This window comes from Ipomoea nil, unplaced genomic scaffold, assembly GCF_001879475.1.
Source record: "Ipomoea nil cultivar Tokyo-kokei standard unplaced genomic scaffold, Asagao_1.1 scaffold3017, whole genome shotgun sequence".
Classification (NCBI taxonomy): Eukaryota; Viridiplantae; Streptophyta; class Magnoliopsida; order Solanales; family Convolvulaceae; genus Ipomoea; species Ipomoea nil.
This window is the reverse complement of record NW_017619445.1, coordinates 651598-656696: the sequence shown is the minus strand read 5'-3', so window position 1 is coordinate 656696 and position 5099 is coordinate 651598. Positions and strand designations below refer to the sequence as shown.

The 5099-nt window shown below is 37.4% G+C and overlaps 1 long non-coding RNA gene across 2 annotated transcripts; it reads left to right on the top strand.

Annotated features, from left to right (window-relative positions):
- The first annotated feature begins 1776 nt into the window (after positions 1 to 1776).
- On the top strand, positions 1777 to 4674 carry LOC109163319. Of its 2 annotated transcripts, XR_002051250.1 has the most exons (6): positions 1777 to 2019; positions 2809 to 2997; positions 3318 to 3372; positions 3491 to 3534; positions 4155 to 4261; positions 4342 to 4674. It is a non-coding gene; the product is annotated as an uncharacterized LOC109163319 (long non-coding RNA). The 2 variants fall into 2 exon arrangements; XR_002051251.1 differs by lacking the exons at positions 4155 to 4261; positions 4342 to 4674 and adding an exon at positions 3737 to 4039 and having other exon boundaries at positions 1784 to 2019.
- Positions 4675 to 5099: the final 425 nt, after the last annotated feature.

Sequence of the window (5099 nt, the reverse complement as noted above, 5' to 3'; positions counted from 1 at the left end):
GATAGCAACTTGTGTTGACTATCATTGGTGTTGGATTTTAATCCTTCCTTGATTGAGTATGATTTCATATCTTTGTTGTGATCCGTTGATTGATTCCTATGATGATGTGTGTGTTGGCTGTACCTGGATTACACGATTAATGGTATGGGACATTAATCACCAAGGTACAGATGTGGTCCTCGTGGTGGCCATGATGTGACTATGGAGTTGTAATTGGGCTTCAGGCTCATGTGATTTGTGCTTCAGGCTCAGCTGGGCTTCAGGCTCATGTGATTGGTGGTTGTGTGATTGAAATGAACGGTACCCTCGTGTACTATGAAATTGGTGGTTGATGATTTGGTGGTTGTAGGTGGGGAACGACGGTTCCCGGAGGCATAAGGTTGGACTCAGAAGTACAGGGGTTCTCGGAGGTAATGGTTGGAACTGTAATAAGGCTGGGGGTAGGCATAAGGTTGGAACAGGGCATAAGGTTGGAACTTGTGACATGAAGTGTCACTGTGGCATGTAGTGACAATGTGTGGATGTTTATCCTTATCTGTTGAGCATGTTGAGTGGTATTCTACTTTGTGATCAGTAGAATACACCTCGAGTTGTACTTGTTGTTGTTGGTGTCTTTGCTTTGATGTTTTCTGCTTTGTGATCAGTAGATTACATCTTGAGCGGTGTTGCGTTGTTCTGTTGTTGTTCTTGTCTTGATGTTGTCTTGGGATGTGATTCCCTTGTTCTTTGAGAGTGAAATAAAGTCTTTGCAGTTGACTTCTCTCTTTACGGTAAAACTGATATATACTGTATTCCGTTTCGAAAAATGATTTTGTATTATACTATCTATACATATGCTATTGAACGCGTATTGATGGGTTACTAGCAATATTCGCTGACGGGCGTAGTCCCCTTTCTTTATGTGCTTTACAGGTCCTGAGTAGATGGGAGAGCGTTAGACAGGGATAGTTTAGATCCCCTGAACAGTTTAGTTTGTGTTTTGGCCTGTGTGCCACTGGCGTTGAACATATTAGATTGATGGTTTTAGTTTTTGCCTGTGCGTTCACGTTGGGGTGAACGTGGCATAACACTCTTTGATTTTCTCCGTTTTATGATTAGACTTCCCGCTGTGTTTACGTTTTTATGTTATGTTGGTTAGTTTGCCTTGCATATTTAAGCTTTAAATTGGCATGAAAATCGGGGGTGTTACACTCAACTCCTTCCATTCCTTCGTGGCCAAGGCCTTCTGGGGTACATTGATGGCAGTCTACCTTGTCCTCCGCTAACCATCATTGTCACCTCGGCGTCTGGCGATTCCACAGCCACGACAACCACCACAGCGTTAAATCTTGCTCATACCGCCTGGGTCCAGCAGGACCAATCTATTCTCTCCTAGCTAACTTCATCCTCCTCGGATGAGGTTATGCACCATGCACTTGGCCAGCACACCGCTAGAGAAGTATGGGAGTCCGTCACCTCGGCGTTGGCGTCAACCACACAAGCTCGCTGCCTGAGCCTGCTCGGTCAGTTCCAAACGATACGCCAAGGAAGCAGTTCGCCGGCCGAATTTTGTTCCGTCGCGAAATGGCGACGGAATTACCGACCGTCTCATTTTCGTCGTTAAAATAATTAAATTTTTGTGTATAGCCTAAAAATTGCGACGGAAAAGGCGACCGATTTTTATTCCGTCGCAAATGTTTTGTTAAATTTTATTTTATTTTTTTACCTTAAACTATGATGTTTTGAATACCAAATTAAAATAAAAATGAAATAAAAATTATAACCCTACACTAAGTGAACTTAGACTCCACAATACTCTCCTACGCTAAGTGTCTTCTCCCATCCTCCACAACGCTTGCTGCAAACACTCGCCGCCAACACTCGCCACCAACACTCGCCACAAACACGTAGAGTCCAGCACCGCCGTCGCCGTCCCCGTCCAGCCGCCGCCTTCGCCGTCCAGCCGTCCCCGTCACCGTCCAGCCGTCGTCGTGCAGCGGAAATCATTCGCGGTTGCCTCCTCCTCCCCGCAGAAATCAGGTAATTCTTTAATTTGTTGAACCCTCCTATGAATTATTAAATTTGAACCGTAATTTCTTATGAATAGCTAGTCTGTTGAACCCTAATTTCTCTGGCTTTAACTGATTTGTTGAACCATCCTGATGAATTCTTAAATTTGAACCCTAATTTCTTATGAATAGCTAGTGTTTTGAACCCTAATTTCTTATTAAATTTGAACCCTAATGGAATGATTTTTATTTTTCCAGATTTTTTTTTTATGTTGTTGATAGGATCATTCTGATGGAATAGATGCTTCTTAAATTTGTGCATCATTATACTGTAAAAACTTAAGTTCGTTCAAGTTATATGCTAGTCATGTTAACTAATATAATGGCATTCAGATTATCTTTACAGTCCTACATTTTTATAGCCACTTTCTTTTCCGGTTTTAGTCAGGTGTCGTTCAGTTGTCCTAAGCAGTGATTGGGGTGTGCAAATAAATTTTTGTCCCAGAAACATAAAAGAGGAAAAGATTTTACGTGGTATAAGTCAGTGTTTCAACATGTTCTTGTTCTTATAGCATAAAATGATCATAGTAGGAGGAATTTGAAATGTACGTAGAAGGAAACATTTCAAATTTTGCTTTTTGTTTAACTTGCTTTAGGGAACAAGTTTCTGTCCCTCCTAGCGTTCCTATAAACATAAACGAGGGAAAAAATGGTATAAGTTAGTGTTTAAACTTTCGACTTGTTCTATTTCACTATTTCTTCTCTCTATTCCTCTACATTTCATATTCAATTCGCTATTGTTTTGTTACTGTTCATGCAGGGAAAATCAAACGTAGTTGCCAATCTTCTCGCGCAAGACCATAAACCGAGCAAGAATAGTGCGCATTACTCTTTATGCATATAGTAATTCTACTAATATAGTTACAGGCGGACTAAGAAAATTAAGCATTTATTCAGAAATAGAGAAAACTAAAGTAGGAGGACGCATTTCTCTCAGCACTGATTCTAAGTAAGCCTACACTTCCTTCTTACTTCTCATATTTTGTATGCAAGTGTGCACAGTTTCTTAAATAGGTTCTACCCTAGACCCTAGTAAATATTGTATGTGTGTTCACATGTGTTTGTTCATCTTCTTAAATCTAGACTAGATTCTACCCCAGTAAATATTGCTAAAATTTGAAGCAATTAATTCAAGAGGTTTTGCTTGATTGTAACAATGCAGGGTCTGGTATTTCAAATATTCTCTTGTGTAATTGAAAGTTATGTTGTAATTGATTGTTTAATTGTAATGCAAAAGTAATACACATTTCTTTCTCATTTTTGGTGCAGGAAATCTGCTATGCTTAATAGTACAGCCATGCAAAGCAGAGCTACTTCTTTGAAGGTTACTAGCATACTTGTTTGCAGATTCACTTATTTTATTTAATTTAATTTTTTGAATTCTTAAAGTTTGTTTTGTGTACTTGCTAATATTGATTTAGTTGCTTAACTTCTTTGATCAGAAAGAGGAACATGGAGAAAAATAAAAGCAAGCATGGTAGTGCAGGTAACGTTTCACTATAATTTTTAGGGTACTTAAAATCTTACATGTTTCTTGGGTGGTTTTCACCATATACTGATATACTCTTTCCTTCTAGTTAGCAACACCAAGAGTAGCTCTTCTGTTAAGGTGAAAGTTGGAAGAAAAGTTTTGCCTGATATTAGTAATTTAGAGATAATTCTAAGCTTTTTGCTTGATGTCTTGCTAGGGTTTGGTAGACGTTGTTATTAGATACTTATCCACTTGATGATGTTGTGGTTAAGGATCCACAGTACATTCATAGGAAGGGATGGGTGGCACTTAGATCAATTTACTTAGACAAACAGAATGTGAGGATTGATGTTAACAGGTTTAGAGCCACTTTAGTTCAAGCTCTTACACTTCTGCAACATTAGAGAGAGCTCTGATCTTAGGTTCATTGGTAGTACATATTTTTTTTATAATAGTGAAATAATTGTAATAATGCTCCTTTATCTGGCCTCTTTCTCTGATTATATAAAATAATTCTATACAAAATTCTGGTCTGTAATTGCTTTTTTTGAGAGTTAATTTCATCTGCCAAATAATTTCATCTGCTTTTTTTCTTACTTTAATAATTGCTTTTGTTTGTTAAATATAATTTGTAGGAAGGGCAATTGGGTCATTGTCCATCGTATTATGAACTGTTCAAGCATACACATACCAAACAACACGATGTCAAACATTCATAGCTGAAAAAGCCAAACAAATTCATGTAAGTTTAAATTCTTTTAAGTTTTTAAAATATATATGCCATTACATATATTTTGTACTAAATTTCTTACATATTTTAAGAACAAGTTGCATCGCAATGGGAGATGTTGGCAGAAAATGGAGAACAGGTGGATGATAATCAATTATACTATGACGCGGTTGGTGGACACGACAAGAAAAGAAGAGTTTATGGACTTGGTTCATATGGTTGTTCTGTTGTTAATGGTCTAACTAATGATAACATTTCTGGCAATATGACCCTAAAATCGTGACCACCCGACAGTGCTACTTCTGCAAATGTTCAAGATGAAATTCAGAGTGTGAAGGCTACTATTCTCCTTATGCAACGACTTGATGCTATTGATGGCGGGAGAGAGGGTATTTCATCATCACCTCCATCTCAAGTCAATTGATTTTAATGGTTGTTTGTTAAAACTATTACAATGTTGTTTAGAATTGAATTGACTATTATTATGTATTAAGTGCGGATTGATAATGTATTGTTATGTTGTTTAGAGTTGAATTGACGATTATATTATGTATGAAATGTGGATTAGCAATGTATTATTATTATTTTAACTTAATTTAGAATTATGTTATCTTTTATTTTAAAAACATTCATTACTATTTAAAATCACAATTTTATTTTAAAATAATTCAAAAATGCGACGGAATATAAGATTTGCGTCGGAATATTTGTTGCAAATGATGCGATGGAATTGCGAAGGAAAATATTTCCGTTGCGAAATGGGCGACGAAATTAGCGACGAAAAAGATAATATGGCGACGGAATATTCGGTTATGAAATAACTGACAGATTTGCGACGGAAATAGTTCCG